Here is a 27,002-nt window from a genome sequence, read left to right on the forward strand (position 1 = left end):
ACATAGGCAGTACAATTAATCCAACCAAAAAAGAATTCTTGAACATGCCAGAGCTATTGAAAAGAAAGATCCAACATAGCCCATTGCTAGGCACTTTGCCGAAATGCACTCAAGCGACCTAAATTTGCTAAAATTCTTTTGTATTGATCATGTTGCACCAAATGAAAGAGGAGGGAACAGAGAGCACCGCTGCGGAGACTGGAGTGGAGATACATACTCGATCTCCAGACCAAGACCCCAGGAGGTCTAAATACTGAGGAAGAGCTAGCCAGTTGAATAGTTTTAGTATTGCCGAGCTAAATGCCCATTACCACATAAAAAGATTATCTGTTTGAAATGATGTCTCTTTTTGTTGTTTGGAATTTATTTTAATATGATAACCCATGAGATGTCAATGCCCACCCAGGGCTTAATCATTAACAAAAGATTTATATAAAAATCGTAATAGAATTACAATGAATTATTAATAACGCTGGGATTTGTAAAGTGATAATTATAAGTTGATGCAATTGCTCTTTCAGGGCTTAATCATTTGTACGATATACAAAGCTGAGAAATATACATCGCTTGTTTATTGAATCACCGTTAATGAATTGGTGTCCGCTTTTTATGTTAATGATAGTGGCGTCATTGCGTAATTGCGACTGCAAAATAAAATGGCAGAGCTAAATCAGTATTGTGTATAGCGGTCGTAAATGGCGCGAGCAGAAACGCGTCCCGCTTTTGCTTTTTGATGGAATAAATCATTATTATACCACCCGAGAGTGCAGTACCTTCTTTTCTTGACAAAAAGGAGTACGAGCAGACATATATATATATATATATACACACACACATATAAAGGATATTTTTATGTTTTTGGATGATATTAGTGTTAAACGAGATTTTCTTTCCAAAACTTCTGTAGTTACTTTAATAAGTATAGGGACACGATCTTTTGGTAAACTGTATTTTTTACACAATATTTGTGTGATTTGGTTATAGTTAAAGACCATAAAAACAAGTGGAGGGTGTTTTCGGAATAATAAAAAATCACCACTGCTGCAGAATCAAATAGGAGCAGCCATAATCTTGAGAACAGATCAGATTTTCTGTTTTAAGGATATGCCCACAAACCTAACAAATCTGAGGACCTAATAATATGAAATAAGGAGTGATATGTAACGGCAACCAACCAGTGCCATAAATAGGAGAGACATATTTTGGGTCTTGATAAAGATGGAATATTGAATAGAGCCATCGAAACGCGTCGACGCTGCATTTAACATAATCCGTGGTTAACAGATTCTCCTACAGAGACAGAAAGATTAAAAGGGATCTTGGATGAGCTAATGAAACATTTCTGAAAACTGATGTGTTATCGAATGACACATATAATGTCTGTCTTTGTCTCTCTGTAAATTGTTTGTTGGAATATAGAGTCTAGGGATACATTGTTTTTCTCCTTAGTAAGAGCAATCCTGCATTACTATCTTGTAACAGTTTTGTCCACAAATGAAATAAACTTTTTTATCAAATGTATGTGAAATACTTGGTATATGAATTTATTTTATGATTATAGACAGGTTCATGTCTATTTTTAATGGCATTGTCTTGTGTTTTTAATCAAATTCTAGCAATCTTTGCATACGAAATATAACAATTGTTATAGTTTCATTTTAGTTCTGTATGTGTTCTAACACATGGGCTCGATTTTTTTCTGGGAATAGGAAAAAGAACAGTTCTTAAACTCATCTTTCCACCAAGGGAACTTTCTTTCTACCTATTAGTAGTACCCTAATCCCCTGGTTGGTCAAAGGGGTCTCTCTCATTTCTTTGGATATGTTGGTAAATAATGCCATCAAACTCAATGATGTATTAACTGAGTACGACGGCTAGGCATTGCATCACAAAGTCATAGTGTTTATTATCCCCTATTTTAATGAGGGTCATTCTAACTCCTTCCAAGGCTTGTTGTTGAGGTATGTTTGTGTATAAAGCCTCAATATATAGAGACCAATATTTTTGTTCGGGGCCACATTCCATGCCCTCCAACTTAAAGATCATTTGTCCTGTGTCCTTGACGTGTGTTGGTAAGGCACTCACTAAGGGTTTCAGGAACGTGTCCACTTCTTTTGACAGTGGTTCAGTGGCTGCTCCTATAGTAGGTACAATGGGGTGTAAAGGTGCCCTATGTGTTCTTGTGAGTTTTGGTAACTCCATTGATTTGAGGTAACCTAGTATTGGTATGTTCAGAAATTCATATTCCTGCTTACAAATGATCCCTTTTTTGGCAGCTGCTTCGTTAGAGAGCCAAGCAATACTCTTCTTCTCTGGGTCATCCTTGACTTTACAGCAGGGATCTAGGACATTCAGCATTTGTTTCATTGTATCCTTCTGTGTTTAGTAGGACTAGCCCCTCTCCTCTGTCACATGGTTTGATCGTTATTTGCCATTTATCCTGCACACCATTAAGGGCTCTATTCTCAGAAAAGTTATACAGTGGTTTAGGTACAAATGTGATTGTTATATTTCCTCATCAACACCACTTTCTCAAAAATTCAAATTCTGGTCCCAATTTGTCATGAGTGGGGATAAAAGTAGATTATGGTTTCATGCCTGAGATATTAGTTTCCATTGTTATTTCTTTGTCCATTACATTTTTCTTTTAAACTGATCCTTCTGAAGAAGAAAACCAGATCCTTGGAAAGTTTAAATGTGTCCAGGGTTGTACTTGGTACTAATGAGAGTCCCTCTGTGAGGAGATCTTGAGTGCTTTGGTCTACTATGGCAAAGAACAGATAAAATATAGTGATAGGGTTTAAACCCTCCAATATTGTTGATGTCTGATCTTCAAAAAATGGGGTGAAGGATCTGTGTTTTGGTACCTCCCCCTGGATTGATTTCTGAATCTGGTCCTGCAATTGCCCTTTCTGGATCCTAAAAAACAGCAATTCCGATTAGATCCCTCAAATTGGCCTCGTCTGTTGCCGTACGAGTCATATTGATTAGAGCCCCCCTCGCCTTCTGGCTCAGATGTATCTGAGAAAGTTAGGATTTTTTTTCTGGTCCAATCCTGGTTATCAGGTGAGTATGTATATTCTCTTGAGGAATTATAATAGTTCTCACTGAGATATGGGGAAACTCGATCTCGAAAAAGGAGTCTGACATCTTTTTTAGGTGTATCGTTCTTCTCTTTCAGCAGGTAGTCGCTAAAGGAATCCAAAATTAGGTTAACTTCCTCTATTTGTTTTTTTAGTTTCCTCCAAGGCGTTATATTTTTCTTAGGTTCTCATTTAGTACCACAATTTCTTTCATCAAGATAGCCACTACCTCTCTTGCTGTCTCTATTATCAAGATCATACAGTCGCAAGAGCAATGGTTGATATCAGTGACCACTTCTCAAGAAATGTCCTGATCTCAACAATAAGCCCTGGGACATTTCTTACTCTTAATCCGTTGGGTGTAATGCCCGCCTTTAGGTACTTTAACTTTTTTTTGTTTTTTTTTTGTTTAAGAAGTTTTTATTGAGTTTTAGTTACACGAAATGTAAGAAGAAATAAAAGAAATAAAACAATAGATTTACAATATAGACAGCATGATATGTATACAATAAAAATAAACGAAAGAACGTAATGGAGTAATATATGCATAAACCAGAGAGAAAAAATAAAGGCGAAAAGGAAAAGAAAAGAAAAGAAAAAAATGACAGAAGATAAAGAGGAAAGAACAGAGTTAATGTGCAGGATTATGAGTAGATAGATAAGATGAAAAAGGAAACCATAGGAGATCAGATTAAATTTTTTGAGAGACAGAAAGAGAGGATACAGTAGTAATTCTATGCTCGTCACAGATAAGATTCCACCAAGTAACAGATAATGTAGAATTATCTTTCCAGGATAGTAAGATAACTTTAAAAGCTAGTGCAATAAAAAGATCAAATAACAAGGAAACATGGGCTGAGTGATCTACATCAGGCGATAAAGAACCTAGAAATACATTTTGTAAAGATAAAGTAAGGTTGCAGTTAAAGATTTTCATGCACGTAGACCAAACAGATTTCCAAAAGTTAAGAACATTAGAATATTCATAAAGTTGGTGTCTCAATGTACCAGTATCAGTAGAACAAGACCGGCATAGAGGAGAGGAAGAGGGAGAAAACGTTGAAATCCCAACTGGGGTCATAATAGCTCTGTTATAGATGAAATATAAAGACTGAGTAATACGAGCAGCAGCAGAAACTTTAAACAATTTAGACCATAATTTGTCCCATGTTGTAATGGAAAAGGAGACAGACAAATCAGTTTCCCATGCAATTTCAACAGGAGATTTCGGTCTCTCAGTAATGCGAGATAACAATAACTTATATACAAGAGCAGCTTTAGGTCTATGTGTGGGGAATAAGAGATAGAGGGGGGAGGTTGGAGTTAGGGAAGGTATAGCGTCTGGGATAACAAATGTATGTAATTGTGATCGTAGGGCATCGGAAAGTTTATTATACTCTTGAGTACAGGAATCAGGTAATTGAAACTGAAGTTGCAGAGTAGTAAAGGGGAGAACAGAGTTTTGGGAGACCAATTGATGAACATAAAGAATACCCTTCTCCTTCCAAAATTTGTTGTAGAATAATTTACCTTTATTCCTAAGATATCTATTATACCAAATTGTGGAGGATAAGAAACATTGAAAAGGTGTGAGATCATTAGAAAAAACATTATAAAGCAGACTCTGAGAGTATTTTAAAATAGGGTTATGTGATAGGAAAGTGCTATTAGACATATATAGTACATTAGGAAAAGAAAACTCTTTTAATAAGGAGCCTTCATAAACAATCCATCTAGGAATAGGGATATCCGCAAAGTCATATGATAAGGCAAAGGCTTGTTTAATTAGAAGGGCTGAGTGATATGCTCTGAAGTTAGGGAAACGGACACCACCCTCAGATTTAGGACAAATAAGTCTGAGAATGGAAATGCGTGGGTGTTTCTTATTCCATAGGAATTTTATACATGTGGAATTAATTTGAGAGAAAAATGAGAGGGGAATTCGAATAGGCAGCATAGATAGTGTATAAAGGACTTGGGGAACAATCATCATTTTTATAGTGTCTAGTCTGCCCCACCAGGAAAGAAATAACAGGGACCAGGTATGAAGGAGTGATTGAATTTTTGCAAGTAAAGAATTAAACGTGTATTTAAGAGTAGTATGAAGAGAGGAAGAAAACCAAATACCAAGGTATTTAATTTTAGAAGGGCACCAAGTAAAATCGGTATCATTAAACATAAATTGATAACAGGTAGAATTTAACGGTAAAACTTCTGTTTTTGAGAGATTTCATTTCTAACCAGAAACAATAGAATACAACTGGACTTCTTCCATGAAGGGCGGGATTAAGTCAGTAGGGTTGGACATATAAATTAAGATATCATCTGCATAGGCAGATATTTTGGTCTCAATAGAATTATGAATGTAACCAGATATACGTGAATTTATACGAATGCGTTCCAGGAAAGGTTCAAGACATAAAACAAAAAGTAAAGGTGAAAGTGGACACCCCTGCCTTGTACCTCTAAATAAAGAGAAAAATTTAGAGAAATAATTATTGACAAAAATACTAGCCCGAGGGGAGGAATATAATAACTTAACATAAGAAATAAAAGTAGGGCCAAAACCAAACCATTGCAGAGTTCTAAACATAAATTGCCAATTGATCCGATCAAATGCTTTCTCAGCATCCAAGGATAGTGCTGCAAGGGGAGACTTATATTTTTTAGCATAAGAGAAAATATTGGTAAACATTCGTGCATTATCTGATGCCAATCTACCTTTGTCAAATCCGACTTGGTCAGTTTTAACTAATAAAGGTACAATCGTTTCAAGTCGTGACGCAAGAATCTTGGCAAATATTTAGCAGTCGTAGTTTATTAAAGATATAGGTCGGAAATGTTTACATTGAGTATGATCTTTATCTGGTTTGGGGATAATAACAATTAAAGCATCCATAAAGGTGCCAGAAGCTTTAGCATCTTTATTAAAGGAATTAAAAAGTGCTAGAAGGTGAGGGACAAAAATAGAGGTGAAAGTAGAATAAAATTCAAAGGACAGACCATCAGGACCAGGGGCTTTAGATTTCTTTAGAGAATTAATAGCATTAATTATTTCTTGAAAAGTAATTTCTTTCTCTAAATCATTAAATTTATCAGGTATAGAAGGGGGAGAAGGGAGGCCTGAGAAAAAAGTATGTAAGTTTTGATTAGAGAGAAGTGTATCATCAGTGTAGAGGGATTTAGAAAATTCATGAAAGACTTCTGCAATATCTACATCAGAGGACACCATTTTCTTAGTGGAATTGTTAAAAATGGGGTCAATATTCTTACGCGCATCCCTGACCTTCAGGTAATTGGCAAGCATTTTACCAGCTTTATTTTGACCACCATGGTATTTGGATTTAATTTTGAGAAGAACATTACAAGCCTCAGTAGTGGCAAGTTTATTAAGTTCAGATTCGGCCTTAATTAATTAGTGGAGAGTAGAAGGTGATTTAGAGGTGTAGTATGTGTGTTCCAATAATTTGAGGTGCTGTAATTGTTCATTATACTTTTTCCGCATAGTTTTCCTTTTAGCGGACACATAGGAAATAGTGAAAGCACAAAAAGATGCTTTGAAGGCATCACAATTATTGGAGACAGAGGTATCCATTGGATTATTAAAATCAAAATATTCCTTAATAAATGTGGTGGCTTTTGTAATGAAATTAGTATCAAATAACAGAAACCACTGAGTTTTCAACAACTAAATTGGGCTGAAGTAAGTGAGAGGTCAAGAACAGCATGTATAGGGGCATGGTCAGAGATAAAAATGGAACCAATTTCTGAGGAGTGTAGAGAAGGAAGCAGAGATTTACTAACGAGAACATAATCAATCCTAGTACAAGTGTGGTGAACACTAGAAAAAAGTATATTCAAGTCAATCAGGATTACAAGTCTTCCAGACATCATAAAATGGACGAGAGGTGATGGCCGATTGAAATTCTTTATGAGATTTATCTGGGTAAAATTTACATTTAGATAATCTGTCAGAAAAATGGTCTATCCACTGGTTGAGATCACCAGCAACGACAATATCAGGGCAATCAATGGAAGAAATTAAAATGTTGATTGCTTCCCAAAATTTGGGGTCTGTTTTGACAGGACCATAAATGTTCAATAAAACTAGGATTTTGTTATGGATAACAACCTTCGCCATCACCCACCGTCCAAAAGGGGGTGGTGATGGACGGAGCATCTGAATCAATCAAACATTCACACCCAGTCACAAGATCTGGGTTTAATCCATCACCGTTCTTTAGCCCACTCTGCCACCCCAGTTCAGACATGGCTATATGCAAATCAGTCTGACCCTGTGCCTCATGGGAACAGTCCAGCCCGAACTGCCAAGCCATGTCTTCCCTGGACCGGAAACAAGCTTCCGAGGACTGGTTTCTGGCATTCCAGCAAGCCGGGCCGAAGACGGCTGAAATGCCAGAAACCGGTCCCCGGAAGCTTGTTTCCTTCCCAGTATAAGAATTGGCTTGGTAGTTTGGTCTGCCCTGTTCCCATGATGCACTGGGCCAGGGTCAGACAAATTTGCATGTAGTCAGGTTCTGAGCTGGGATGGTGCAGTGAGCTAAAAAACGGTGATGGATCAAGCCCTGATCTTCTTCTTCTTCTGCCTAAACCTGCTAAAATTCTAGAGAAAGTGGTCCAGAAACAATTGGCCCTTTATCTAGAAACTAACCAGTTGCTGCATGATTCACAGTCCGGTTTTAGAACCGGATACAGCACTGAGACTGCTTTACTAGAGGTATCGGAGACAATTAGGGAATCAGTGGACAGGGGCGAGGAGGCCATGCTGGTCCTCCTGGACCTGTCCGCTGCATTCGATACTGTGTCTCATGATATACTGGTGACTAGGATGCAGCAGTTGGGGATTGGAGGCACGGCCTTGGCATGGATCAAATCATTTCTCTCAGGGAGATCCCAAAGGGTACTTCTGCGTCCTTTTGAATCAGAGGACAAACCCCTTGTATGCGGTGTGCCTCAGGGCTCCGCCTTAAGCCCTCTTTTGTTTAACGTGTGTTTGGGCCCTCTTGCCAGGGTAGTCGAATCTTGGGGAGTCAGAGTGGTCTCTTACGCTGATGATACTCAGCTCGTTTTTTCTTTTAGAGACCACTCTGACTCGCACTTTTCCAACTTTCGTAACTACCTTGGCAACATCTGTACCTGGATGGCTTCTAATCATCTGGCCCTAAATACAGACAAAACTAAGGGGCTCTTTTTTAGTCAGAAATCAGCCCCCCCAGCCAACTTGTGGTGGCCTACCATGCTGAACCCCCCTCCCAATCCAGTACAGTCAGCCCGTAATCTTGGCTTCCTTTTTGATAACACCATGTCCTGTAAAGCTCAGGTTAACAAAGTCACCGCAGCTTGCTTTGGCAAGTTGCGCATGATCAGGAAGATCTTTCCTTACCTCCCTCAGACTTCCCGCAAAACAATTGTCCATGCTCTCATTACGGCACATCTGGACTACGCCAACAGCCTATATGCTGGAGCCCCCCCCTATCTCATTGACCGATTGCAAATTGTTCAGAATGCGGCAGCTAGGCTTATTGGAAACATCCCTACCCGCAATTCGGTTAAAGCATATCGGAATGATTTACACTGGCTCCCAATCGCCCGAAGGGTTCAGTTTAAAATCCTGACCCTAGCCTTTCGAGCCATTCACGGAATCGGCCCAACCTACCTGAGCAAAAGACTCAAACTATCTAAGTCAGAAAGACAGCTAAGATCCAATAGCCTCCGTCTACTGATTGTTCCCAGATTTAGGCTCGCCCGGAGTGGTGGCAGAACGTTCGGTGTGACGGCGGCTAAATACTGGAACGACCTCCCTTTGGACCTTAGGTTTACCGAATCTGAGCAGATCTTCCGTCGCAAATTAAAAACCTGGCTGTTCACCCAACCTTGAGTAGGAGTGCCTCTGTAGCACTAGGCTGGTTGGTAGGACCCTGGCTGCCTTCTCTGGTGATTTACTTGTTCTCTCAGCGCCGGGACACCCCCGACGGGGTAGCTGCGCGCTTTATAAGCTTCTTAAATAAATAAATAAATAAATCTTTGGACTGGGTAAGAGTGGTCTGCTTAATTCAGACACTCTGTTCATCACCACCCCCTTTTCTGAATCATCACCCACCGTCCAGCATCATCACATTGTGTAGAAAGTATTTGAACAGATAACGATTTATGAAACAAAATGGCAACACCCCCTTTCTTTTTCAATGCAGGAGAATAAACAATTTGTCCCACCCAATTTCTCTTTAACTTAAGAGATTCTACATCCGTACAATGCGTTTCTTGAAGAAAGGCAACCTGAGATTCAAGTTTAGATAAATGAGACAATACCTTCTGACGTTTGACGGGGTGTCCAAGACCATGAACGTTCCACGTAACAAATGTACACATAATGGAGGGTTAGGAGGGTAAGATACACGTGGAATCGAGACACAGCAGGAGCACATCTACAAAAAATGGAACAACATTCATGAGATATATACAAAAGAAATAGTGAAAGAAAAGACAAACTGCCAAGAAAACCCACAATACTAGGGATCACTATAGAACATAAAGAGAAAATGTAAGGAAAATAATGACTAGAAAATATTGAAGCAATAAGTAAGAAACAATAAAAGGAGAGAAAAAGAGAGAGGGATAGAAGAAAGAAAGAAGAAAAGAGACAAGGAAGAAGGAAAAAAAAGAAAAAAAAGAAAAAACAACATAGGAAAAAATAGTGAGGGAATAGAAGGTGAAGAAGAACAAACAGATCAAGGAAAAATAACCAGCTCTGTAAGAAGAGAGGAAGCAAAGGAGGAGGGAGTATAGTGACGCAAGGCAAGACGGACCTCAGCAATAAGAATAGAGAAGATAGAAAGAAAAAGAACCTCAATCAAGTAAAGAAACAAAGAAAGAGAAAAGAGCAAGTCATGTCAAGACAAAGTAAATACATCAGAGTACATTAAACAAAAGAAACATTCCAAGGAAGCTAGAAAAGTCAGGCATTAGTGTCCATTCTAGTAGAAGAGATGCTATGGAGGAAAAGCTTGAGTTTTTCCGGGTCATCAAAGGAGCGAGAGCGACCATCATGAGTAATCTTGCAGAGACAGGGATGAAGAATTCCATATTGAATATTCAAATGACGCATTTGAGGACGGAGTGCGAGGAATTCTTTACGACGTGCATTAGTTGCAGTAGAAACATCCTGAGAAATGAAGATATTATGGCCAGACCAAATAAGACGACGTTTAAGTTTTGCAGTAAACTCCAGAAAAAGCATAATAATTCCACAATGTTTTGTAGCATTAGAAGTTGGACAACCTAAACGATGGGCTCTTTGTATGTTTAGGGGAGTAGGTGGAGACGGGAGGTCTAGAAGCTCTGGAAGGAATTTCTGAAGGAACTGTACCATATTGGGCCCTTCAACATTTTCCGGAAGGCCATACAGGCGTAGGTTGTTTCTACGATTCCGATTTTCAAGAACCTCTAGGTGGAGTTTTAGCTTGTGAATTTCTTGTTCAATTAGTGGAATCCTTTTGGAAACATCCTGTATATCACTGACGCGTTGTTCCAATTCTAACACCTTGCCCCCCATAATAATCCATCTCTCCTCTATTTGTTGTCGCTTCTCATTTGTGGTAGACATAAATGGTTGAAGACCACCAACTTCTTCCAAAATGGAGTCCAAAACAGGATTCTGAGAAGAATGAATTGGAGATGGTGGATAATTTTTTTGTCTTTTGGATTTCGTACCTGTAGCAGATGATCTGGCAGAGTGGGAGTCATTGGCCATCGTAGCTTGGAGGTGGTAATAAGTAAGTTAGAATATTCAATAAGTAGCCAATATCAAACACAGAAAAAAGGAGAAAGAAAAATAAAGGGCACTACAAGATGCCCAATTCCTCCGTGATAGTAGGGATATTAAGATGCAAATGCAGCCAAACCTCATACGTGAAGTTATTGGAGAGATTAAAACCACAAAGCGAACTCATTAATAACTGAATGCAATATGAAGGAAAACATTGTGACAATATAACATGAGCTCAGCATCCAAAAATGATGACTGTCGACATCCCTAATATGTAGGAATTAACCAAACACCAGGATACGATGGGAATGAGTAAGTGCTGACATACATTCAAAAATCGTAGACATTAAGATAAATATCCATGGAAAAAAGGTATGTCTTTCATTTAATATAGACTTTCATGTGACAGCAAGCAGACGTGAAAGTTAGAAGGCAGAGAAAACATTGCCTGTAGAAATCAGGTTGGCAACAGAAAAGCAGGAAACTAGTATGACTGTCAGTATTTGAGGAAAAAACATCACAGGCGCAAGAGTCAAAAATGGCGCCCGCCTCACAAAAAGCCGATTTTCCAGTCAGAAAGATGAAGGCATGAAGACAAGGCAAAAGCGGTAGGAAAGATCACCGCATGTTCCAACGTTGTGTCTGACTTATAAATCCAGAGGGAAAGGAGGCCAGGTACAAGAAGGCCAGCAGGTTGAGGAGAAAACGCGGGAGCGGTACTGCAAAATGGCGGCTGTCCCCGGCGTAGAGAGGACGAAAATGCCGCTGTACTTATCTTGACAAAGAAAGCATTCGGGAAGTCCAAAAGTGGTCAGTAGCTTCACGGCATCTTCCGACCACAATATCCGTCGTCAGAAAGGGAAAAGCGGCAGAAAAGAGGTTCGACAAATGCTTCAGAGTTCCGCTGAGGAGCGGAGCTCACACTGGGTCCGCCATCTTGCCTTGGCGTGCAAGCCACGCCCCCTAGGTACTTTAACTTTGAATCTGCATGTGATTCATGTAAAGTCCTTAATAATACCAGGACTCAGTAAGTAGTTTACATGGAGATTTATTCGTTACACCCCAGCCATCAGGTACTCAGGAGCCACTGACAAATGGACAATCAACTGCATACACAGTTCTGTGTTCTATAGAACTTACAAGTCACAAGAGAATGTAGATCTCCCTACCAATATTGAGATACAACATAACTTTAAGAAAAAGTAAATAAGATGATGTTACAAAAGACACATCAAATTTACACAGTATAAACAATTGCAAGCTAGAGATACAAGTAAAATAAAACCCCAAACCCAAATGCTAATTAACAACATAGTCCTTCAGGTAGTTCGGCACAGATGTCTTGTGAAGGCTGTGTCTTGGGTAACAATCATTTGAGACACTGGAACCAACAGCCATATCCTCATCACACATATTAAAATGAGAATTATTCTTGAGAACCACAACACGACTCAAGTTCCAAATCTTTCCATTTTCCAATTTGACAGCATTTCTGAAACATTTTATTACATGCATGGGAGCAGTGTATTTGGACCAGGATAATGCTCTAACAGGAGCTTTTATACGCACTAAGTTGTCTACTTTTACAACTACTTCTCTCACTTTTTTCCTTTTATCAAAATTCAACTTGTTCCTTTATTGAATCATTTCCTCCCTTTTTCTCTAATCACCAATACTGTGTCTTTCACACCCTTGCCCCAGGTAATCCAACCAGAACATAATCTTGTATTTGGAGATCTACCCTTGAACAATTCAAATGCCGATCTCCGGGTAGAGGTGTCAGGGGAGAAACGATGAGCTAGAATACATTTCTGTAACTCTTCTTTCCAATCCAAGGAATTTACTCTAGAGAGTTGAATATTTTCTTTTATCACCCTATTGAATCTTTCAACTGCTCCATTGGTTTCAGGATGATAAACAGCACACTATTTGTGCAAAACACCACAGGGCAACAGGAAATCAGACATCTGGCCAGAACAGAATTGAGAACCATTATCAGATAAGAGTGTATTAGGAAAACCCTCTCTTTTAAATATATATCTTGTAAAAAGGAAATCACACAAGAAGATGTCACACTCAATACATATGAAACCTCAACCCATCTGGAATAGAGATCCATCAAGACTACCAAAAAAGGAGTGTGATATTCACCATTAGGTGGACCAATGATATCAATGGCAATATCTTTCAATGGACCATTGGGTAATCTGGGACAAACCATGGGTACAGGATGAGGAGCAACTACTTTATCACTAATTTTGCACTGCATACACTCTCTTACTTCTCGTTCAATCTCCACTCCAGGGCACCAGAAAGAAGTTCTAAGCCTTTATTTGGTCTCCGCAATTCCTAAATGTCCTATATGAGCTTCCTCCATTAATCTTTTCCTAAGAGAGGAAGGAGGAATTAATTTAGAACCCCTTAACAAGATATCATGATCCACAGACAATTCTTCTACAATTAAGCGCCAAACCTTTGACAAAAATTGTCAAAGGGGACTTGAGACTAAATTATATGCATAACCTTCGTAAGCTCACAATCTTTTTTAACTTCATCTTTCCACTCATCCTCTTGTATTACGCCGGAGGTTATTTCACACACACTCACTTCTTCCTCTAGAACATCATCCACAACTTGTTCTTCCTCAATATCGCATAGAAGGCGGGATAGACAATCTGCAGTGACATTGTCAACACCAGGATGATGCTCCACTATGAAATTGAAATCTTGAAGACCAATAACCCATCTTCTTATCTTTGAGGAAATTAAATTCAAACCTTTTTTAGTAAAGATCTCTTTCAAAGGTTTATGGTCAGAACAGACTTTGAAATGAGTTCCCCAAACAAAGTTTCTACATTTATTCAGAGACCAGAAAATGGCCAAAGCCTCTTTTTCAATTACTGAGTAATTTAATTCTGCTCCACGTAAACTTCTAGATGCACAAGCAACTAAATGTTCCTTACCACCTCTATTTTGTTTTAAAATTGCACCCAATCCTTTAGAGCTTGCAACAGTTACAATACAAGTTTCTTCACCTGGATTAAAGGCTTGTAAACTGGGAGCATTCTTTAAATCCTCTTTTAAATCTAAAAATCCAATTTTTTCATTCATCTGCCCAAATAATCTCCTTGTTCTTACTTAGTAATTTCCTCATATTATTTGATTTACTAGCCCGGTTAGTTACAAATTTCCCATATTATTCGATCATACCTGAGAAAGAAACCACTTCTTGTTTATTTTTTAGAGATGCTAAATCAACAATAGTGTTGACCAGTTCTTTTTTGGGAGTTACACCTGCAGCAGTAATGCGATGACCCAAGTAATTTACCTCAGGAACACAAAATTTGCATTTTTCAAATTTTAACGTGAGACCAGCTTTTTCTAATTTTCCTACAACAGATCTCACTGATTTGTCATGCTCTTGTTGGTTACTACCAAATATTAACAGATCATCCTGGTAGCACTTAATATTTTTCACACCTTTCAAAATAGAACACATACCCCTTTGAAAAACTGACGCCGCAGACACAAGACCAAACGGCATTCTTTTATACTTAAATGCACCCATTGGGGTGATGAAAGCCATAAAGTCTTGTGAGTTATGCGTCAGCTCAATTTGATGGCAAGCTTGAGTAAGGTCAAGAGTCGTAAAAACCTTACCACCACCTAAAGTTGACATAATTTCATCAATATCAGGGACATTTGTCAACAATCACTTCCTTATTAAGGGACCTTAAATCAATACAAAGTCTGATGTCCCCATTGGGTTTGCTAGCGACCACAACTGGTGCCAACCATTCAGATGCTTCTGTGTTCTATAGAACTTACAAGTCACAAGATAATGTAAAAAAGACACCACAATTCAGTTCTCCTTGCCTTATCTTTAAGGTTAATAGTTTGATCCATTCATCATTAATCCCCATTATGGAAATGGGTCTACCATCTCAGCTTGACTGGCCCAAAGGTCTTGTGAAATCTTTGACACTGGACCACAAGGTTTTAATGCTCTGCATAGAAATAAGGAAGATAAGGAATATATATAGCTAGGGTGATTCAGTCAAGGTGATGAGGAGGTGACTATATGGTGTGTAATTGCTACTCAAGGCTAGAAAATAATGCAACGCACAGATGGATTGTAGCTTGCAGATAACTGTTCAGGGTTTGAATTTCACCACAAACCACCACCACAATAAAAGTCTCAGCACCAGTGGATATAGATAAAGAGTAAAAGAGGAGTGAACAAACAAATAATTAACCTAAAACTTAGCAAATATTCACCACAATATGTTGTCCGTTCACTTTGCTCTATCAATACAAGAAGCCTTACAGCAATGTGCTTGCCAGAAACTGCACATGTTCAGAGGAGGAAGGAGCTCCCCCACTCTGACAGTATGCTGCATAGTTGGCTGGCTCTCTTTGCCTAGTTTGGTCTGGTCTCAGTGCTCAAGTTTACCTGGAGGGGAATTTTGTGAGCTGCTTCAAACACCAGCTTGGCGGTATTGCAAAATGCAGTGCTGAGTGAATGGAGTCAAACATAGGCTTCTTTGCCCACTGAGTGAGTGCCAGGATTTTGAGGAGAGGGATAAGATAAATGTTATAAGCAGATTTTTCTAAAATGGTGGTTTGCTCATCTAACGCTGTCTGAGGTTCCTAATCCAAGATGAAATAGGGTATTTTCCTGTGATGTCAGTACCCGAATGAATTAAATAAATGATGCAATCACAAGAGGGGATGTACTGCAGCGTATTAGTCCCCTGATTTTATGTCGCTTTCTTTGCCCCTTGGCTACTAATTGTATCCCTGATTTTTGCATCTACTAGTTGAAACTTCTTCTAGATTCTACTTCTGAGTGTTATTACTGACTCTTTTTTATTCCCTTATGTCCTGAGGAGTTTAATTTAATTTATTAATCTTCAATTAAGAACAGCAAGTTTTGCAAAAAGTATTTTTTTACCCTTTGTGGTTTATCGTCCTCATTGGGACCCTCTGAGAAAAACATTGCATTAGATTGCAGTTAGTGAGAGGAGTAGCCCTATCCTCATGTAATCAAGAAAGGGACTCAACATAACTTGTCAGTGTCCAGTATCTTTTTAAAAAGTACTGTTGTAACATAATAAACATTACGTTTTTATAGCTTACAACAACATACTTACAGTGTTCATACCAGCTCAAATATAGGGCAGCCAGGAGGATGCCGAAGTATGCAGTAGATTTAATAACATGTACTGTAGGGGACCCTGTTGATGTATTAGAGTAATGTGTAGGGCATCAGAAAAAACTGAGGGAAGGGACTAACATAGTGAGGAACATAGATTGTGAGAAATTAATATGGGAAGATGATTTTATAGACAGACAGATCCCTTCAATGTCCTGCATTTCAGAGAATTCGGGTTTTAATTGTCTGACTTCTAATTTAAATACAACTAGTAACTTTTCTTTCTTAAAAAAATATTTTTTTCAAAATGTTTCGGTTGACTATTACTTTGTTCCAAAATATTCCAAGTGAATTCAGTATATCCATCTCTCTATATCCAAAAATGAGATACTAAATTGGTGGATGACTTAAGATGCTTAATAGTATTTGAATGTTTCTGCATCCCTGCTTTGAACTTACACATAATTAGTGCTCACTTTTTAGGTTTTTTTTGTACATTTTAATCTGTATTTATCCATAGTAATTTTTGCAACTTTTTTCTGTATTTATCCATATTTATTTTTGGTTTTGTAGATAAATTATGCTGAAACTATGCTGAAACTAGTATACTTCCAAAGGTATGTAACTGATAAATGTGCACTTATATTTGAATACCTGACGGGTTTCAACGTTAAGAACACCAACATATAATGTCAATGCACTTATTTGAAAACATGGACATTTTAATATCAATAGTGTGCATATCTCCTGCTGTTTAGGCTTCATTACTAAAATTCTTCTTTTTTATCCCCTTACCTGTAAATACGTATCTCTGTTGGCCTGACAGTCATGAATGACAGCATTTAGAATCACTCAAAAAAACCAACCAATTCCGTTTGTATCCACATTCAAATTTCATATTACATTCAGACAGAAAAATAAATGGTTTTCCCTCTGTATTCTTCTGTACAAAATCAGGTAAAACAGAAAACAGGGTGCCTTTCACATTATCGAACCTATGTATGAGTGGAATTACAATTTACAAGGCATTTATGTACTCAGATATTACTGTCTTTTAGCAATAATGTGATGCTCTTATATGTGAGAGGAAACATATCGCACACGATACAAGGAAAATGTCCAGCCCAGGAATCTGATCAAGAATGTTAACATTAGGTTCCATCTTTTGGTTGCTTCTTGTATGTACCAGTTGGTCCTTTAAATGTTTTGCCTTTTAAATGCAAAATGAAGTGCAGGAAATGTTGAATTACTTATATGTAAGGTTAAAGTTTGTGACTACTGTGAGTTTTTCTTGAAAAGTATCCTCATTTTTACTTCAAAATTAAGCTTCCCTATGAGTATTAGTAGCACTTTTGTATGCTCTGTTGAAAGCATTGCAGGGATGTTTTTTTTTCTTTGAGTTTAGACTTTAAAATCTCTGATTGCTAAACTAAATAACATTTGCACAGTTAATGTCAGAGTGAAAAAGCTGGTCAACTATAGGTTATTCTGTAAAGTCTTGGGATGAAAAGACTCATAAAGTAACTGACTTTCTGTCAATTGCTTTTCTAAAGATAGTAGTGTTAATGTAGCCAGAATGTGACATAATAATTAAGAAGTAGTGTAAACAATAGATGAGCAAATTGCACACTGAGCAATGTAAAGAGGAGTTTCAATTCGTTTTAAGTGTCATTGTATATTCACAAGAAAACATCTATATAATATCTTCATAAGGAGGTATATGAATTCTATAGATTATTAATGTTGTACAAAACAAGCTCTTTAAACTTCCCTACATAAATATTCACTAGGCTTTGGGCTACAGTGGCCGCCAAACAAGTACTGGTCTGCCAGCATAGCTGTTCCTCTCATTTAAGATAACTTCTGGTCAACCCCAGTTTCACACATTACAGTACAAATGCTTTATTGGTACTTAAATTACTTGGTATTCTCTATTGTTTTTTCAATAGCCATCAAGGTAGCAAGCCATATTTGATATGGCGGTATAAAGTGACACTCTTGTATCTGTTTATTAAGATCAAATATCAAAAAGTGAGGCACATTATGATGGTTATGGTGTCTTTTAAATATGAAAGTTGGGACAGGACCCATTCTATAAAAACTAATCTGAATATTTAATTGTGTGCTAAAACAGACAGTTTTATCCTTGGGGACTTTAGAAAGGTGGAACAAGTTGGCATCATCACATTCTTCTCAAGTAAGAAGTTTGCTTCCTTTTTATTTAATACATTACTTCCCACAGCCTTGGGAACAATGCTCTCAGTGATACTCTGCAATTGCTTGTGTAATCTTTAGTTAAAGAGTAAAATGTACCCTAATTCTTAGTGTCCTTGTAATTCCAAACAGGAGTGTAATTGATTCTTAAAGTCCAAGATGTACGCAAATGTAGCTCCTGTTGGTGATTGCCAGTATAAAACTACTGAGGTAGTACCTGGCTACAATTGTGTGGGGGTCAAACACAAGATTTTAGGTATGCAGTTTGGAACGGGAAAAACATACAGTACTACTGGGTTATCTCCATGATACATTGCAGAACTCGTAATGAGGAAGTAATACCATGCCCTCTTTATACCACACCTTGCGTTAATGGTATATACTACGTGCAATATTTGTTCTCGGGCCACCAGCTGATACGACGAAGAAAATGGTAAAGGAGGAGGCAGTAAACTGGTATCAGCATGCCACACCTATCAGCTTAATGGAAGTACAACAGAGAATTTAGTCAAGATGGTATCCGCAATTGTTAAACAAAACATCTAGCATTGTGATGTAATGTAAGGTAAATTTCTATAGTGCACTATCATCCTATGGGTATCTTGGTGCTAAGAGAATACCTTGTTGTTATAAGCGTGCTTGATCAGTCACCCTAAAAAAGAATACAGGAACTTTGTATCTAGAAGCTGGTCTTTCCTGGAGTGCACAGGTAGATTCTACAATTATAAGTGGAATATTTTCATCACTTTCATCTCATTAAATTATTGACTCAATTTCCTGGAATCTGAAAGCCACTTTTGTAGGTTTCATTGTACCTTACAAAACTGCTTCTGGGAATGATTTCTGGTTGTTACTTGTAAACCTACCCACCCAGAGAGACAACTTATAACACTGATATTAACCTTGTTTTAATTCTACATAAACAAGATCATCTTTTATTAGCTGGATGCTCTCTACATTGGTGCCCAGTTGATGCCAGAATACAGTTCAATGTCCTGAGCATAATCTTTGTCTGTAGACATGGCTAATTCTACAATATCTACTTAACACAATTGGTAGCTACAAACTTAGTGGCTCTTAGCAACTTATGATAAGAATATAGTTGCCTCTTAAACTACCGTTGATGGGTGAAAGACGCCATATAGGAGCCAAACTATGAATTGCACTCCAGTTATACTTGTATAGTATCACCAGGCTGCTCTTTTTCAACAAAAACCTAAGACCCCGCCATGTCCGATATGCAGCTAGGGAGTAAAAACATGTGTCTTCCTACAGACAGAACTTGGCAGCTATTGAGAGTGGGAAGATTGAGATTGCATTGCTGTCACAACCTGGGTGCTCTGACATGGAAGTCGAAGCCAGTAGCTCCTTCTCTCCTTTAGGACTCCACCTACTCCTCTGACAAAATATCAAAAGCAGGAAGGAGGACTCACGCTTAGGTTAAAAGGCGGTTAGGAGAACGAAGGAGAGACAGGCCCCACAGGTTGGAATTTGTAAAATTCAGACCGGATATACACAGCACACGGCCCCTCATCACAAGCACGGATTGACCAAGTCTCCATCTATATGTAGAACAACACACATCAGTGAAGGGGCCAAGTCAAGAGGAGAAGGATAACTTATAAACAGAGAAAGATTGCTTGGACTTACCCTGTTGCATCAATAGATGACCTGTAACTAGGCATATCAGTAGTCCCGGTCAGGAATCATATATAAATAGAATACCACTGTAGCACCAGGAAGGAAGAAGGTTGATATAGAGAAGACGACTGTCACACAATGATGAAATTCTTCGAGAACTGTGGTTCTCATCGGTATCATTCATATTAATCCTTACAGTGGACAGTGAAATCACTGTATGCATTTAATGCTTAGCTGCCACAATATATGACCATTACACTTGTTTCTTGACCAGCAGCGACCCATCCTTAAGGGCGGAGGGGCCACACCTCTGCTCCTTTTCGACATAAAGAGTGTCTGTCAGGCTGAGCAAAGGTCAGCCTGACATACACTTTATTTTCAGGTCAGGCAGCCAGGAGCTAGGCATGTGCTAAATGAAAAGTCTCCTGGCTGCCTGAGATAAACTTTGCCGGGCCGAGGATATCACAGCTCCTCTGGGAATGACCTCCGCAGCTCAGCAACGTTTGTTGAGGCCCTCCCCCTTGTAACGAGGGAGAGCGTCAGTGATAGCCTCATAACTGAGCACTTCAGTTTTAAGATCTGAAGTAACCAGGGCCAAGTGTGTATCACTGACACCTCATCACAAAGCGGGTGGGGTCAGCAGTCTCTCTGACCCCATCTTACTCTGTGGTGAGGTAGAGACTACTGCCTGAGGTCAACCAACGAGGGGAGGTAGCGGTCCTAACCCTTCTGGCACTTCCGAGGCTTCCCACCCCGAGAGCTGCATCAGGTAAGTGTTGCTTTTTACTGATTGTTTGGTGAGTGCATGTATGTATGAATGTATGTATATTTGTGAGTCAGTGTTGTGAATGGGTGTGTGTCTGCATGTGAGTGCATGGGTGTGAGTGTGCATCTTTGTGTATGCTCCCCGCAACACCTTTCAGTTGTATTTACCGGCCGCCACTTATAATGACAATCTGTATTAACAATATTGCCGCAAAAGTTATTGCAGAGGAATCAATAAAAAGACGTGCACTGTATCCTGAATAAAAGAAAACACCAACAAAGAGACAATTACGAGTCAAAAGAAAAAAACTTTCTGTGTATATGTAACAACCAACTTTTGAATTCTCAATAGTCCATTAGCAATATATGCCATATGGTTTAATTTTTACTTTGTGCTGCCGACTGCGTTTCAACCTTTTCCGTGGTACAATGGTCCCATAATGAGTTAATGATGCTGGGGCATCTGCAATAATCAATGTATTTATTTAGAGAGAATATGGTGGTGGTAAATTACACCAATTGTGTGTCATTGGTAATGTGGTTACCTCGGATGGCCAGTGTCCTATGGTTTAGCCAAGCCAAGCCAAAAAATACTTTATTTCGGCTGTTCAGCCATAAAAGCAAGATAAAATATACATACATTCAATGTAACTTATAGTTTATACAAAATTACAAGCACAAGTAGAGTTGTAACAACCAAAGACCAGAATTAATGATACACGGTGTTAAAATGCAATAATAGCAGCCAGACTCATGACAGGTATCTGACCAATCCTACAGCACTTGCCGAAGAAACCAATTGTACAATTTGTTACACAAATATATAAAAGTGAGAGAAATATCACTAGTGCTTCGATCCATAACTATAAAAATACATATAAAAAAAAAAGAAAAGTAAGTTAAAACCAGCACATTAAAAGAGTATAGGAACATGATTGTTTTCATCTCATTCACTAGATTATTGCTTGGTAATACAAAAGGGAGTACGGAGCTAATAGATAATGGAACATCAATTGGTCCCCTGCTCTAATCCCTTGATGATTTTTCTGCGAGTATACCACATAGCAAATAGGAATTTTGAGGTTGTGACTACAAAAAGTGGTGAGGTTTCGTATTTAAGTAGCCTAAAAACCTCAAGATAATTTCTTAACCCTAGATTTCTACACAGCTGATAAACCCACCTTGATCTGGACCTATGGTAGGCAGAACAGAAGAGTATTACATGTAATTCTGTTTTCTCTGTCATAGCACAACCTGGGCAGAAAGATTGGGCGGGCCCTACCATTTGTTTGTAAATGCACCCAATGGGAGGGTACCAAATCTAAATTGGATGAATAGTTTTTTTGCAAAGAACGGTTGAATATGGTCCAGAGATTTTTCCAATTTATATTGCTGCTTAACCTCAAGGACCCTTAATTCAAGGAGCTAGAAGTCATACTCCTGCATATTCATTGCATTCATTGAGTTCACTTTCTAGTGAAAGGATTTGTATGAATGATATCAATGAGAACCACTGTTTTCAAAGAATTATGAGACACTCAGGTTCCCATGGATTTAAGAGTTGTTCTTGTTGCATAAATGCCACACAATGCTGAAATGCAGGTAACAGGTAAACAAAAATTAGTAGGGCCGGACTGGAAACCCAAAGCAGTCCTAGCAAATTTTGTCAGGCCAGCCCCCATACAGTGCATAGCAATGGAGCACAGCGAGCGAGTCTGACCACAAGAGGGTTTGGGGAAAATTGGTGGATTCTGCAACACATTTTTCTTTATATAATCAATGGTATTTGATTTTAAAACATAGTAAATGATGGCCTTACAGTGCACCAGGATACAGCCATCTTTATTGGGGCTCTTCAATGATTCCCAAACTATCACCCTCCAACAGTGCCCCTCCTCTCTCAATAGCCACTCTCTCACATGTATTTCATTTGTTTTATAGCACATTTCATACCAGTGTAGGGTGTTGGAGCATTTTACATCACAAACACATACAGAGACAATAAATCATACATGTGTAAATCAGAGTATAAAATGATTTACATAAGATAAAGGGGACTACAAGGTGTAGGATTCAGATCATCCATACTGGTAGGCATTTTTTTAAGTTCCCTTTGTCTGGGGAAGCACAAACTTGGGATTCAGAACGTAACACAGTGGTTAGGATTGACTTTATTGATAATAATGTATTTCTACCCAAACAAACGCTTGTTAGCAAAATGAGAATTGTGAAAAACTGGGGGGAAAACATAACTTTCCAAACTAGATCATGATTGTAACTTATGAACTGCACAGTAACAAAAAGATCTCTATGACAAAAGCTGTAACCCACTGAGCTATGCACATAAAATACTGTATTGTGATCTGCGTAGTGGGAAACATCCTAAACAACGAAGTTCAAACAACGACTTACATTAACAACGAAGTCTGAACAACGAAGAATTGCATACAACGAAGTCCTGAACCACGAAGTCCTGAACAATGACTTTTCAACTTTTTTTAATGTTCTTCAGAAGTTTGGAGCCCATTTCCCACAAATATCTGCCACATCTCACCTTGTCAGTACCGAACCAAAGGCTCCACCAGGATATGCAATTAGAGAAAGGTTGACTGGGAAAGTGAATGGGTACAAATAACAGTCACAAAAATACAAGCAAATGCCAAGGGCTAATTAAAATGATTATTATTAAGTATATATCTTCATAAAGATTTAAAATTAAGGTTGTTAGCTTTAGTGGAGAAACTTGAACATCGTCTATTTGAGATAAAGACAGAATACACGAGTGGTATATTGAATATAGTGGATGATTTAAATGTACAAAATGATCAAATGAGAGTATTATTTGATATCCTTAAATTGCACAATATTCCAAAAGCAGTTTTCCCGAAAGTGCCATTTTCTGCTATTATCAATGTTATGGGTGTCTGGCTAAGTAGAGAAGGCCTAATAAGCTTAAATGAGTGATTCAAACTGGATAATACGTCTGGAAACACTTTTTGGGCAAGGTCATAAATAAGCCTAATAGATTATGTGGTTGTACTTTATGATAATTTTACCCCCTTTTTGTAGGATTTTGATATAAAGCAATATTAAGACCGTGATCATTGGGTATTACAGAGTACCATTTGTCTAAAAGAAGTAGCTTTGGGTGAAAGTGTGTTCTTTGATATGGATTTCAAAAGAAGATTAAAACCAAAGGCAACAAAACCTAAATGCCAGAATTATGTGTTAAGCATTATCAAAAGCTTTACTGATGCCTGAGTAGACCGCATCACAGTTTTAAAAATAAAACATTATTTTCATTCTAAGAATCCATTCAGACACAGATCTTGTATGTCCTGTGTCCCAGTCATATGCTGCAGGTGGTTGTGAAAAAAGCTTGCCAATATATTAATTTGACCAGTTTTATTGACAGAGGTTGTAATGTTAAAATCCCCCTGTTATTTGTTGTCATAATGAGATGAACCGCAGGCACCATCCATGAAAATATTATCAATAAAATGGGTAATGAGCAATTAAAAAATATTTCGTTGAAGTATTGTTATTAAAATAGTACCATCTATTGGCCAGTCACGAGGTGTTTCATTTTGTGGTTTAGGAAGACGTAAAAAAAGTAGTGGTTTAGCATAGCTCGTTGTTTAGCTTTTGTGGTTCAGTAAGTCGTGGTTTAGGCAGTAGTTGTTTAGACATACGTCCCTGCGTAGTGCATGCTCATTGCAGCCATATTAACCCTCTGTGCTACCTTAGTGTCAGAACTGGTAAATATTGTTGGGTTCCTCAGGAGCAGTACCTTCAAGAAGCCCGCCTTCCAGCAGCTTTGACTCAAGCTTAATTGCACTGATGATCAAACAGGCTAGACAGGGGGAAGGGGTTTGGGAAGGGTACTGCGGGGACGGAGGCCTGTAACGAGACGTTGTCCTCCATTAGCTTTCCTGATATACCACGTGACCTCTTGGACTAAATTAGCATTGTTAAATAAAAATACCATACCTGTAAAGAAAAGCAGATCACTTATGAAACAGTTGTCACTCTAATACCTACTTCACAAGGAATGGAATTGCTGTTCCTATAATTCTCAAAACAAAGTATAACAATATAGACTCTATGATTATTCTCGTGCTTGCATAAACACTATGCTCCAGAGCAAGTCACACTTCCATATAAAAGAGTCTTATAGCTTTTGTCACACTGTCTCTTAAATTATGATTTGCATGTAACACTGTTAAGAATCACAGCGCTGTTTCCAACAAGCGTTTGACTAATGCACAACAGGTTTCAAATGCAAAGTTCTATTTTAACCTGTAATATGAATATTATCTATGCACATGCCCCAGAAAGCACTTCAGCGTGATGTGCCACGTTCAATATGCAAATGTTCAAGAAAGCACCTCAGCGCGTTGTGCCAAAGTCAATATGCAAATGCCAATGAAGTGCTCCAGCACCGATGTGCCAGGTCCAATATCCAAATACCCAAAAACGCTCTTCAATGCACTGTGCCACATTCCAATAAGTTAATGCCCAAAAAGCGTTGTAGCTCGATGTGCCAAGTTCAATATGCAAATGCCCAAAAACGCGCTTCAGCGCGATGTGCCACATTCCAATATGCAAATGGCCAAGAAGCGCTTCAGCGCGATGTGCCAAAGTCCATTAAACAAATGCCCAATAAATCGCTTTGACGAAAAGAGCTCAAGTCAGTATGCAAATATCCGCATGTTGCTCCTCGAAACAAAATGGAACAATCCTACCTTTTGATGGTCAAGGGAAGGATCTACAACCTGCATAAAGTCGTCAAATATCTTCTCACTGAAACCGGAGATCTGCTGCTGCTGCTGCTGAAGCTCAGAGTTCTCAATAACCAGCAAAGAGAACAGGGTGTGGCCCCTATTTAAAGGCTTTCTCAAGAAGTTTCCAGATGACAGCTCTCAGGTAAACTACTGGAGCTGAGAAGGGCCAATAGACCTTGGGCAGCAGACTATGAGTTTGAATTCTGCAACCGTCTGTCACAACCATTGGTACAAACAAGTGACAGTTCAACAATAAGCACTGACAAAACCAATAAACAAGCAATCGGAAAATGACGTCTGCAACAGTCTGTAACAAGCATTGGTACAAACAAGTGGCAGTGCAAACAATAAGCACTGGCAAAAGCAACAAACAAACACTGGTAAAAGCACTAGGAAAATCATGACACCTAGATGAGTCAAAACTGCCACTAGACAAAACTCCGATTTCTCTCCTGCAGGTACATTAATCATCACAGTAATCATGGCTCTTTTATGGTTGCCTGAAAAGTATTTGCTATACAAGGACGTTTGTAGTGCTTTTAAAACTGCTTCACTGCTACAAATCCAGCCTCTAGTAACAAAAGCACCCCTCCACCCTTCCAGCCTCCCGGAGAAACGCCTGATGCCCAGTCCGGCCAATCATGCCTTGCAAATCAGAAAAACAAAGAGGACTGAGGGAACTGGAGAAGGAGAAAGCAACAAAGGTGAACGACCTCGGACCTGGGGATCTGGGTTCGAGTCTCGGTAACAACGCCAAAACCTCCTGTGATTCTGGGCAAATCACTTAATCTCCCCGTGCCTAAAATGAATGTGTGTCCTCATGTAACGTAACTGATGCTATGTAAAGCGCTCTGATACCCGATTCGGTTCAGGTCTAGTTCGTGCTATATAAAACTCTTCAAAAAAAAAAGCAAGTAATCATAGTGAGAGAGTAACAACAACTGATGTTGGCAGAAAGCTTTGCACATGAATGGTCTGAAATATCTTGTACCCCACTGACAACATGTGCGTCCTTGTGGGGAGCAACCCAATTGTGTCTAGGGCTGCATGGCTGACTCTTGAAGCTGTTTTTCTGGTGGTGTTATTCCGTATTGTCTATCATCCTGTTCCCCATCTTCTCTATACCCTGTGCTTGTGGTCTCTTATGGCCTAACCTATCTAGTGACCTGACAAATTAACAGATAAAAACTATGAACATGGCCACCCTCAGAAGTAAAAGCAGTGTCACTTCCGAATCACTGCAAGGCCTTCTGGGGCCGAGGTGCAACTAGGAGGGGACTAATAAAAATTTTGGGTGGGGCTAATACTTCTAGCAATAGGCAGAGTGGAGATGCAGGGACTCTAAGGAGGGGTGAAAACAAACAAAGCCTTGTTAACAAGTAAATTATCTTTTAAAGACCTGTTAAGTACTCGGTGCGGCTGTGTGTGTGCCAGGGAGCTAACACACACAACAGGGGGGGCTGAAGTCCTTTGAGCCCAATAGGCGTTGCACGCCTGTTCTGGGGCAAGGCCATCAGAAAATGTAAAAGAACTCTTTAATATAGAAACATGATGTCTTTCAACGTTACTTGGTT

This window comes from Lissotriton vulgaris, chromosome 3_1 (assembly GCF_964263255.1).
Source record: "Lissotriton vulgaris chromosome 3_1, aLisVul1.2, whole genome shotgun sequence".
NCBI classification, from domain to species: Eukaryota; Metazoa; Chordata; class Amphibia; order Caudata; family Salamandridae; genus Lissotriton; species Lissotriton vulgaris.